General features: G+C 52.7%; 1 protein-coding gene across 9 annotated transcripts in view; it reads right to left on the bottom strand.

Moving 5' to 3' along the window:
* The window catches only part of ACACB (acetyl-CoA carboxylase beta), a 2,187,049-nt gene that overhangs the window by 528,398 nt on the left and 1,645,827 nt on the right, over positions 1-12,824 (bottom strand). The window lies entirely within an intron of this gene.

Here is a 12,824-nt window from a genome sequence, read left to right as displayed (position 1 = left end):
CTAACGTGTTTCTTTCAGATGCCTCACGGTAGGGAACCACTACCGATGCTTCGAAGTACTGCGGACAACCGTAGACACCAACTCTAACTGAAAGTGCAATAGAACGACGCCACCCTGTGAGTCGCATAACAGCAGAAAAAGAGGACAGACTAATCACAGAAGAATCTCTGTGAGAAAGACTCCACAGGAGCGTACCAAGCCTTCCTTGCAGAAAGGCAGCTACACAATAGCCAGCAAATATCCCACATAGTGTAAGTCTTAACCCTGGCAAGGGGGCTCCTCTTGAGACAAGCTCACAGTCCGAGAACCGAAGGGAAGGGAGAACCAGCTGACCAGCTGTACTGAACAAAGGCAAACATGGCAGAGTAGCCGACTAGACCATCTGAGTATTACGTCATGAACCCAGGGTCAAGAAGAAGGCGATGCAAGTCAGCCCGGGGCCCTTCTGGAAGAGAAGGAAGAAGGAGCTCAACCAAGTCCCAAAGGGCAAAGGAAGCACATGCGAACACGCAAGACGTGTTCAAGGCACGGATGCCAGCACTGGTGGAGTCAAAAATGTGGCGACCACATGTCTCCAGCCACCGAGATTCCCTAGTGGAAGGTAGCAACAACAGAGCGGAAGAAGGCTGCAAGGCAAAAAAAACCCTGACAACCGGACCCTGAGCTCTAGGGTGATGGGAGAAGCAGACAGGATCGTCTGGGGCCGGACGATGCCGGCGAACAATGGCCTGATCAACATGGTCAAGAGAGGAGGGCCGTGCCCAGGTACCAAGCAGGGTATCAAACAAAGACCCACCAAGGGGCAGCAAAGGCTCAACGTTCATAGGCTCAATGTGGAGGAGATCCAGTAAAGGATCAGAGGGCAGGGAAACCACAGGGGGCTGCAAGCGAAGATTATCTGCAGCCCTGCGAACAGCCCTCGCGAGAGCCGCACTAGCCTCTGTCGCCATTCTGGGGGGACGACAACAAACCATCAGTCAGGGACGGTTGGAGGCTAACTCGTCCACTAGACAGTAAAGGCGGAGGAGCCTGAAGTTGATTCAAAGGCCATGAAATGCTAGGCACCTGCACCAAGGGGCACTGAAACGACCCTGGGCACGGGGAGCCCAGAGGGACTTTATCCTCCTGTAAAAGAGGAGCCGTAGGCGCCGGCATCGGCTTCGACTGATGCAGAGATGGTGTTGTATCGACGCCGAGAACCTCCAGAGGGGACTTGGCCTGGGCGCCGTCCGGCGGCGACTCGACCTACACCTGCGGGGAGGAAAGAGGTCGACAGGGTGTCGAACTCGGTGCCACAGCCTACGTCAGCGCAGTAAGCCGCACAGGGCAATGTGGCAACTGGACAGGTGGGCTGGACGGACGACTGGGATGCCCCTCCGGGCCATGTCCCGTCAACGACGTATCGACTCCGGAACCGGAGTCGATGCACGCAGCCGGCATCGAGGACGAATCTGCTGGCGAAAACCCGACATGAGTGCCTTCCTCCTCTGTGGGACCCGAAGGCGCACCAGGGAGAGGGGGTGACCCAAAGACAGACTGGAGAGCCTTTCAATAGGTCTCCATTTGGGTCCTTGTCGCTCCAACGCCCGGGAAGGGTGGGTATGGAGGAGACGACTGCTGGGCGCCTGTGCCTCGCAAAGACTGAGAGCAGCGGGCCCCAGCGTCACGTTTATGGGAGGACGACCTCCGCGACTTATGCTTGTGCTTACCTGTCTCCGAACGATGTCCGCGGGAACGACCCCATGAGCAAGCCCGTACCGAGAGGGAGATAGGCGGCGTGAAGGCACAGGACCAACATCCGGGTAGCCAGCAGCTTCATACAACGCTCCCTTAGGGACTTTGGTTTCATCTGCTGACAGACGTCGCACTCTTCGGAGTCGTGGTGTACTCTCAGGAACCCCATACATATGGCGTGTGGGTCCGTGACAGGCATCGCACACTGTTCTGTGACGCCAAAGGTGTTGATAAGGCCTGGAAAACAGGCCAAGGAAACGCTGGTTTTTCCTGAATCCGCGTTGGGACGCGGAAAAGAAGAAAGCGGACGTCAACGCGCCGGGAGGGGCTTATATGGCTCCACTGACGTCACGTCCATGGATGACGTCAGGGCAGAGCAGTGAGGTACCGCCCCTGGCGTGCAGATGTGCTGCTGCAGAAAGTTTTCTGGATCCAGTCTGACGCCTGGGGATATTCTAAGTTAAGGAATCTGCGTCTAGATGTTTTTATCAGATATCCCGAACGGGAGGATAGACCTGAAACTGCGTCGTGTCCAGAACCGCTCCAATGAAGAGGAGCTTCTGAGAGGGAGTCAGGTGTAACTTCAGCACGTTGAAGGAGAACCTCAGCGAATGCAGGAGGTCGGCCGTAGTCTGGAGGTGGGAGACGACTGCCTGGGGCGAGTCTGCCTTCAACAACCAGTCGTCGAGATAGGGGAAGACTGGAACCCCTATCGGCGCAGATGAGCTGCGACCACCGCCATCACTTTCGTGAATACCCGAGGGGCGCTGGTAAGGCCAAAGGGAGCATGGTAAACTGAAAATGCTCGTGGCCTACCGTGAACCACAGGTAACGCCGGTGGGCCGGCAGGACGGGGATGTGAAAATATGCGTCCTGCAAGTCCTGCGCTACCATCCAGTCTCCAGGGTTGAGGGCAGCTAAGACCTGAGCCAGAGTCAGCATCTTGAACTTCTCCTTCCGGAGGAAGCGAATGACGTACCGAAGGTCCAAGATAGGACGCAGGCCCCCTTTGTCCTTCTTGGGGACCAGAAAGTAGTGGGACTAACAACCACTCCCTACTTCCGGCCCAGGAACGCACTCGATGGCTCCCTGGGCCAAGAGGTCCGTGACTTCCTGTTGGAGAAGAACCAAGTGATCCCCCGAGATGCGGTGGCACCGAGGTGGCATAGCAGGAGGGGAGGAATGAAAGGGAAGGGAGTAACCATGGCAGATTATCTGCAGCACCCATCTGTCTTCTGTAATCTCGCGCCAGTGAGGGAGGTGGTGGCGGATCCTGCCACCCACCGGCGTGAGGTGCTCCCCGAAGCTAAGATTAGGAAGGTTTGGTGGCGGAAGCAGCGGGGGTGGAGGTGGATGGACCCGCACGCTAGTTCCCCGACCCACCCCTGCGAATGCCGTGACCCCGCGCGCTGGGGCTGGTTCTGCCCAGGCTTAGGGGATGGGCGCCCGCCTGACTGCCTCTACCTTGGCCACGAAAGGAACGAAAACCAGGAGAGGCCGAACTTTTAGTAGAAAGGCCCAAGGACCTTAAAGCGCTCCAGGGCACTGTCAGCCTTGTCGCCAAACAGGCGGGTGCCATCAACGGGCATGTCCATGAGCGAGCTTTGGACACCAGGCGAAAACCCAGTCGAACGCAACCAGGCGTGACGCCGCAACGCCACAGTTTTAGAAATCGCCCTGCCCAATGAGTCGGCGGTGTCCAACCCACACCGAATGGCGATCTTAGCCAAATCCTTACCCTCAGCAATTGCCTGAGAAAGGACAGCCTGCACCTCCTCAGGATATTGAGGCATCCCACACCGCGTGGGAGTAGCGGCCCAACAAACAGGCGGTGTTCACCGACCGCAGCCCTAAGCTGGCCGAAGAGAACAACCGCTTCCCAAACTGGTCCAGCTGTTTAGAGTCCCTATCTGGCGGGGCCATAGGAAAAGCACTCTGTGACATCGAGGCCTGAATGACCAGGCTCTCAGGCGTAGGGTGAGTAGTCAAAAAGGCGGGGGCGCCGGTCGGTGGCGCCTGGCTATGTTTTTATCCACCGGGGCCCCCGTGGCCGGCCTTTACCAAGTGCCCAAGAGGACGTCAGTAAAGGCGTCATTGAAGGGCAGCAACGGCTCCGACGAAGCAGACGCCGTCTACAGGACCTCGGTGAGGAGGTTGGTCTTGAGGGCCACTGTGGGGGGGTCAAGATTAAGGGCCTCAGCCGCCGACGCAGGACCATCGTGTAAGAGGCACCTTCCTCCATTATAGGCGGGGGGGGGGGAAGCGAACCTCGGGTCAGAGGAGACATCGAGGTCGCCTGCCTCCTCCAAGTCGTCCACCCAATCCTGCTCGGAGTCACATTGCCAGTCTTCATCCGCCTCTGGCGTAGAGGGAGCCGGAGAAGGGACGAACGGCGCCGGCCGGGGTCGGACCAGTGCCGGCTCCCAATGCGGATCCCAGGCCGGAACAAAATGGTCCTGGAATTGGGGCAAGGGAGAATAAACGGCACCCAGTATGGCACGGAGGGTGGTGCCGAGGGAGGCGCCGGAGCTAGCAACGCCGCACCTCGTGGCGCCGGAGCCGCTGGCGCAGGATCCTGTGGCGCCGGGGCTGGCGCCTGTGGCGGAGCCGCCGGGCCAACATGATCTAGACACAGGACCGCGGGGCCTGAAGGGGCGCCGGTGGGAGCCCAAGGCCTAAAAAGGCGGACCATGGTAGAAAGGAATTCTTGCACCTGTTCAGGAGTTGCCGACGGACCCGGGTATGGTGGGCAGGCCGTGGGACTCCCAGGTTCCAGGGGAGCCGCCAGGGCAAAGCCCCTGTCCCCCCTCGTCTGCCTCCGGGGAGCGACGGGGGGACGTCGGAGAGCGAACACGCTTCTTCAACTTCTTTTTATGGCGTCGCTTACCGGAATCCAAAGGTGAAGACTTGGAGCCTGAGGAGCGACGGCTCTGGTCCCACGAGCGGTCCAGGGAACGGCCCCTGGACCCAGAGCGGCGGCGTGACGAATGCCGGACCTCCAGCAACTTCCTACACCACTCCCGCAAGGCCTTGGGGGCCATGGCGCGACAATCCCGGCAGTCCCGGGAGTCGTGAGCAGTAGAGGCAGGCCCCACAGGACTTAAAGCCGGGCATCCCTACGTGCACCAGGAGAAAAGAGAGGAGACAAAAAGTCTCAAAATAGTAGTCAAAAAGTGACTAAGGTACGTGCTCAATCCGGATCTGCGCTTGCTGGCGCGGAAAAAGAAAGAACTGATGTCAGCGCGCATGGGTCGCGCCCAAGTACTCCCCGTGGCGTCATCTCGGCGCTTACGACGCCAGTGACGGACGCGGAGCCGCACAACGCCACCTACTGACACGCACTGCTAAGCAAAACTTTCTGGATACAGTCTGATGCCTGGGCATATTCTAAGGTAAGGAATCCATCACTAATATGTATCTTTCAGATCCTGGTTACAGCAAATGCACTGGTAGAGATGCACAATATTTCTGCATGAGACCTGAACAATACTTCAGCCCAGGTTAAAGTTTGTAGGTCATTGCCCAACAGACAATCTACAGGTAGGTCTGGAGATAACACAACCCTCTTAGGTCCAGTTACCTCTTCCCAGCTGAGATTCACAACTGCCAAGGAATGATCAGTCCTGACATTGTTGACATTGCTAGCGTTGGCGACTTGGTACACTTGTCAAAGTTTGACCTGTTCAGGGGTGTTAGAATCCGGGGTCTCTGGTTGGCGCAGGTATGCACTTGCGACAAGCAGGGACCCTTTCCTCTAAGTCAGGGCGTAGGATTACCTCTTTAAAAATAACCCCTGCTCACCCTCTAGGTAACGTGGCGCGAGCAGTCAGGCTAGATTCCAGAGGGCATTAGGTTAAGCGTTTCAAGTTGTCCCACACAATAATCACCTCCCCACCACACAAAGACACAAGGCTGTACTTCTGTAAAAATATAGGTCTTTATATAAAAGATTTCTTTCAGGCAGGTTGATAAAATACAGTTCTCTTGTAAGTACTAATCCAGTTACTCTTAAAGGCCTAAAGGCAGTCCACAGTTTGTTAAAAATGGCACAGTTCTGTTACAAATAAGCTTCTTGGGGGTGTTGTGCTCTTCGTAGCGCCTCAGGTACGCTCCGTACCGCTATTTGAGCACGTCGTGCCGTTTCCCACGCTTCCCGCATGAGTGCGCGTATGCCGGCCGTGAACCAGACGGGCCGTACCTTCGTAGGTACGCGTCAAACACATTCAAGGCTTCGCTCGCCAAGTTTCACGCTACCCGCGTGAGCGCCGCCAATGGTTTTCACTCTGTACGGCCCGTACAGAGGCAGGGACGCGCCGCACAAGGACGGCAGAGCATGTACGGCTCAAACAAAGGCGGGTACGGTTCGTACCACGGGGCACCAGTCTCAAATATTCCAAAGGCAAGTACGGTCCGTACGAAGGCAAGTACGGGCCGTATTACGCGCACAAGTCCCAAATATTTCCAATGCAGGTACGGCTCGTACGAAGGCAAATACGGGCCGTACTTTAGCGCGAAAAGTCACAAATACCTTTATTCTTCACGGGGATGGTAACTGCAGCCTCGGGGTTCCACGGAGAGGTGTCCCACGTCGCGGTGTCGTCCCTCACAGTCAGAGGGCGGCGGTGCTTTGTGGCACACTCGAAGAAGGTCTCAGCCACACGACAAAGGTCAGAGGAGGGGGAGGCAGCTCCGGGGCAATTCTTAGCGCGTTGCAGCGCCGACGGCTTCTCAGTAGATCACCAGTATGTCACAGGTCCTTGCGGGGATCTCGGCGGCGCGGGGTCGCCAAGGCTCGGTGCGCAGACGCTCAGGTTCCTTTCCTTACGGGGCGAGCTACGGCTCGGAGGGGCAGGTACTTGCGGTGCTGGGACCAGGTAGACAGGTCCTTGCGGTGCTCGTGGTAGCCCCAGGTGGCAGATGTCGCGGTGCTGGGAAAGGGGGAGAGGCACACAGGTTCTCTGGGAGTCAGCTTCACGGGATCGCTTCCAGCCACTTCTCCTCTTCTGGTGGAAAGGTAGCGCCCACTGTTCCTGGGGCGCAGATCAGGGGGCAAGTTCACAAGCAAGCCCTTGGAGATTGTTTAAAAGCGCAAGTTGAATCAAAGTCTTTTTCTGTAGTCTTTTCCTCTCCTTCCAGCAGACAGGCACCCACTGCAGGCCAGTCTCTCAGGCAGAGAGACAGTATTCCTCCTTCAGCTTCTCCAGGTCCTTCTCCTTTAGGCAGAGGTTCGTCTTGGCGCAAACAGGATCTGATTTCTTAGGAGCAGGGCTCCTCCTTTTATAGCACAATTCTTTTGTTCTTTGTCGCCAAGGGGCCTGGGCCTGGCTCAGTCCAGTTTTGGAGCACTTTGTTGTGGTGACTGCTCTTTCCTTTCAGCAGCAGGGCAGAGATATCAGCCGCTCCACAGGGGGCGGAGCCGGCATTGTGGTGGCAGAGCACAGGTCTATTCAGAGTCAAAGGTGTACTCCTCCCACCCATCCTGGTGTAATCTCTCTACCCACCACCTGGTAGCCAGCTTGTCTCCTTGAATTCCCCAGCCCTGCTCCCCACTGTAACTAGGCAGAACACACACACACACAGCAGAGGCGGACTGAAATGGCCAGGTCAGTAAATACTAACTTTCTAAAAGTAGTATTTACAAACGCAGGATATTAAAATAAACTTTACTAAAAGAAGTATTTTATTATTCTGAGTTCAGGCATACTAAATATGACTTCCTACCATGCTCTATGAGTCCACTGGGATTACAGCGTGTAGTAATTCCAGCAGCCCATTCTGGCCTATGGAGAGCAGGTAGCCTTCAATAGTGAAAAACGAAAATGGCTGTAATTCACTATTAGAACATGCCACACACATCAGGGCATGTCCTACCTTATGCCTACAATGCACCCTGCCATTGGGCCTACCAGAGGGGTGGCTAATATGTAGTTAAGGGAATGTTTAGGGACTGGCAAGTGGGTGCACTTGCGCAGTCAGCGCGACAGTACCAGACTGCACGCAGGTTCTGCAGTGGCAGATCCTAGACACATTTTACTAGGCCGCTTCTGTGGGTGGCACAACCAGTGCTGCAAGCCCACCAGCAGCATTTGTATTTACAAGCCCTGGCACTCCTGGTGCACTTTACTAGGGGCTGATAGTAAACCAAATAAGCCAAACATGGAAACCAATCAATGTATACATTTTACCATAGGGAGAGCATATGCACCTTAGCACTGATCAGCAGTGGTAAGGTGCCCAGAGTCATAAAACAGCCAACAACAGGTCAGAAAAAATACAGGAGGAAGGCAAAAAGTTTAGGGATGACCCTGCAAAAAGGGCCAAGTCCATCAAGGGGACACAAGTTTCTCTATCACCATGGTGACACTGGCCCCTGTGTCCCTGTAAGTCATTGCGTCCTTTCCATTGATCAAAGGCTGTTGTCGGTACTTGCCCAAGTTAGTGGTACTTACTAGTAGGGTGGCAAGATCCATGCCACAATCACAGACTAGAACAGCCTGAGCTGGAATTCTGACACGGTCAGAGTGCAAGTCAGAACCCAAAGTTATCACCACTAATCCCTTGGTTGCAGTTCTACCACTTGTACTGGTGCTAGGGGAAGCAGGAGCCTTAGGGGCAGTGGTAGTAGTAGTAGTTTTCTTGGCCTTTGGACAATCAGAATCCCTTGTCCAATGCGTTTTTACCTTACATAGATAACACCAAGGTTTCTTCTTGCCTTTCTTAGAATTTTGGGACTCACCCCCAGATGCAGGTTTTTTTTGGGCCTTGAGAAGACTCCCTTTTGTCTTTTGCCCTGTCCCCACCCTTATCCTGGGATTTCGAAGAATCTTGCTTCTTCTGGTCACCTTCGTTACCATGGCCCTTCTGCTTAACCCTGGTGCTGACCCATTGGTCTGCCTTCTTTACCAATTCTTGGGGAGAGTTCAGATCAGAGTCCACCAGGTAGTGGTGCAAAAGAAGCTTCCGACAGTTATTAATGATGTGCTCCCTCATTATCAAATTGTACAATCCTTCATAGTCCTATACCCTGCTTCCATGAAGCCAGCCGTCCAGAGCCTTAATAGCACTATCAAAACAATCTACTCATCCTGGGTGTGTGCCTTGTGGGTGTCTCTGAACTTATTCCTATACTGTTCAGTGGTTAAGCCAAACCCATCAATGAGTGCACTCTTCAGAACTGAATAACTGTAAGCATCCTCTTCTCTAATAGTGGGGAGCTTATCTCTACCCTTGTTAGCAAAGGAGAGCCATAGGATAGCTGCCCACTTCCCTTGAGGGACCTTCTGAACTTTACAGGTCCTCTCTAAAGCAGTGATCCATTTCTGGATGTCATCCCCCTTCTGGTATCAAAATAGTTTTTTTTTTTCCCAAAAAGCAACCACTGTTGAATTGGCGAAATACCAAATTCAGAGTAGTGGAAAGATGTTGTTCAACTATCTACTTGACAGGTGGAATATCAAAGATATTGAAGTAAAAGCCTCACTCACATAATAGTGACATGCTTCATCATAGGCAGTTACTCCACACCCAGAGAAGATGGTACTCTCCGGGCGGACTCAACCAAAGATATACTGGGAGTTCTTAGATAAATGAACCACTGGTTAAGCAGGGAACCAGATTGTCGTTAAAGAAACACAGGTTAATTTTGTGTCCCATGTCCAATAGAAAAATTCTACTGAAGTCGGAAGGCACAGACGGACAGGTGAGTGCATTAGGCCCCACGTACGAATGAGTTGCATGGAAGCACATGTACAGCTTTATCGCAGGGACCTTATAGCATAAGGAAAAGAAAAGATATCGCCCTGACGAAGGCCCCAAGACCCGATTGGGCTATAAGACGGGCCGAAACATGTTGGCATACGGTAGCGGGTACAATTGAACGAATTGAGTTCAAAGAAACCCCGACAATAAGTTTTTACTGATATCATGAGTGCCCAAGAATAAATAGTCTAAAACAGGGTACACTCATAGGTATTTTTAATCTAATCTGGTTCCCTGCTTAACCAGTGGTTCATTTATCTAAGAACTCCCAGTATATCTTTGGTTGAGTCCGCCCGGAGAGTACCATCTTCTCTGGGTGTGGAGTAACTGCCTATGATGAAGCATGTCACTATTATGTGAGTGAGGCTTTTACTTCAATATCTTTGATATTCCACCTGTCAAGTAGATAGTTGAACAACATCTTTCCACTACTCTGAATTTGGTATTTCGCCAATTCAACAGTGGTTGCTTTTTGGGAAAAAAAAGTTACTAAGGGAGAACGCAACCACGTGGTTTATTCTCTCCCTCTCTATTTGTGAAATAAGATCAAAATAGTTTTCCCTGACTCTAGGGACACTAGGGCTGCCACCATGGGATTCTAGTCCCAGGGATAGTCTCCGGGTCAGGTATGTGAATGTCGCCTATATCCTCTACGAAGAACCGTTTTAGCGCGGGGACACACCGGTGGTGTAACCATGCGCTCTACAAATGGCAAACTAAAGTAAACTATAAAGGGTTTCGCTTAACTACCCAACCCCAAGTTCAGTAGAACCTACTTATTCTAAGCTGTATTATATGTGCCTACTGTTAGTGATGGTTTTTCAAATAACCCAAATAAAGATTAGCTGGTAAAACAAAGCAGGCTTGAATCCCAACCGCTGCACACCAATGTAGGAGGCTGGCTTGATATATGGTGCTCACTTATGTAAGTGTAGCACCCTGCACCAATCCATACAACCCTTATGGTGATTTTAGTGGTCTTAGACAACTTTAGGAAGCTCTCCAAGTGTTAGCTGTTGAGAGCAGCCTTCGGGCTTGGTCCAGAAGGAGTGTAAAGATATGGTATAGATTAAGTGAAAAAGAACCACACACTGTATATATAAAAATATGTATTTATTATAAGACACTCACTAACACATAACCATATCGCCTACCAGGAGATATAACACAATATACTCAATACGTTGCAATAGAAAATAGGTATGTAGCACACAATATACAGTGGTCGCCAGGGTAGGACCAAACCATATACTAAAATAGAAGGTTGTGAACCCCGACTCAAGTCAAGACTGGACCCAGAAGACAAAAAAGTGCTGGGAACCCAACAACCCACCTGCGGTAAGTACCCAGGAACCCAACAGATCCACCTCTATCACACCTTTCTGAAGCAACGACAGAACCTCCTGCTGCAGAAGCAACAGATGGTCCTCCGAACACCAACCCTGACCGGGGGGAAAGGAAGGGGAACCACTGGAAAGGAAGGGCGTACCCATTTTCTACAAGATTCAAAGCCCAATGATCTGATGCAGCAGATTCCCAATTTTGCAGAAAATGGAACACCCAACCTCCTATGGGTCTTACATGCTCCAAGATAGGGGATCTAACTGAATAGCCATCTCCTGAGAAGGAAGAGCTTTGGAAGAAGAGAGCTCCTACTCTGGTGATGTGTCCAGACCACTAGCTTCTTGAAGCCCTTAAAAATCATCCATAGAAGCCAGTATCTCTCCTTCATCAGCTTGCTCCTGGAATTTCTCCTCTTCCAGAAGCCTCTGAGCCTCCCTACTCGATTGCATCTTTGTAATCGGCATTGGTGGCACCAGACGAGGCACGGATGACCTCAGAGCTGGCGTCAATGAAGGCCGTTCAGGAGCAGTTGGTGGCGCCAGACCAAGTCGAGATGTGGCCGAACTGGAGCCAGACAGTGCTGGACCAGAGTCCGATGGCCCAGGAGAATAGGCCATCCTTCCCTCCTGCAACAGAATTGGCGTCTAGTACCTTGGCGTCGGGAGAGGCCAAGACAGAGTCATTTGCATGAAAGGCATCTGGGCATATTGTTGGGGATCACCCATATTAAAGAAAAGCGGTCCCACAAGGCCACCAGGCACGCCGGATGGGTTAACCACCCTGGCAAACATGCCATACATTACATTCAGAAAATGCAAAGGATCTGCACCTGGAGCCAGGAAAGGTGGGTACGTATCCAGAACTGCCTAATCTGGAACAGGCCGAGGTCGTAAGGTGGGTTCTGGCTGCAGCGCCGGAGACACCGGAATCAGAGTGGCCGGAGGTGAAGGAGGTGCTTCCCTGGTCACCGGAGAGTCCCACTGTGTCAGAGAATGCACCGGAGTCACCTGCGGTGAAGGAGAAGGAGAGATGAAATCCTTCCTATAACGCCGCCGCCCAACCGTGGACACCGACTTCTGCGACTTGTCCTTCGAAGAGCGACGCTTTGACCCATGATGCCGCTTGTGTTTTTGGGACGACCTTGAGCTGTGTCAAGTCGGTGACTTTGACCTCGACTTTTTCCTCTTCCGACCTCTCTTCTCCTTCTTCGCCCGGGCCAAAACAACATCGCTTCCCTCTCTTTGAGGGCCTCCGGATTCATCAAACGACATGAAGAGCAGCCCTCGACGTCATAGTCAGATGACAGGCACCAAAGGCAATTTTCGTGGGGGTCCGTGACAGATATATGGCCCCCACATTCTCTACAGGGTTTAAAACCAGACTTCTTCTGAGTAGCCATCACACAGAAACAGTTTTCAGACAACTATAACAATGTAGACTACAAAGAAATCCTAGAAAAACCGTTCTGCGTCGACGGTGCGGAAAAAAGGGAACTGACATCAGCACGCCGACGAGGCCTTCTTTTGGTTTTCTTATGACTCCGATGCCGCCGTCGCATGTGGAGGCGTTCCATTGTGACATCCTCTTAGACATGGGAGAGCTATATGAAAAAAGTTTCCATGGAATGCTGGGCAAGGGGTAACTCAAAAGGCGAGGACTCCACAGGCAGATGTATCCATCAGAAGACAATCATCATGATGTTGAGTGCCTGGCACGAACAGGCCCTAGAACTTTCAAGAGACCAGGAGAGTTGAGCAGTTGGCTGGCGTTGTGTGACCAGGAGCTCCAGTGAATGCTCAAGCAGTACTTTAAAGATTTATGGTTTGGCAGTCTTCACAGGCTTGGCATCATGGCCCGCCTCTAGGTACCAAACACAAACCAGCTGGAGGCCTGTCACAGACATCTGTCTATGACAGGAACCACAGTGTTTAAACCCCACAGGTTTTTTGGCGACATCCCTAAAACACTGGGAGACAAAGCTCTACGGA

This window comes from Triturus cristatus, chromosome 11, assembly GCF_964204655.1.
Source record: "Triturus cristatus chromosome 11, aTriCri1.1, whole genome shotgun sequence".
Taxonomy (NCBI): Eukaryota; Metazoa; Chordata; class Amphibia; order Caudata; family Salamandridae; genus Triturus; species Triturus cristatus.
This window is presented reverse-complemented; position numbering and strand designations above follow the sequence as displayed.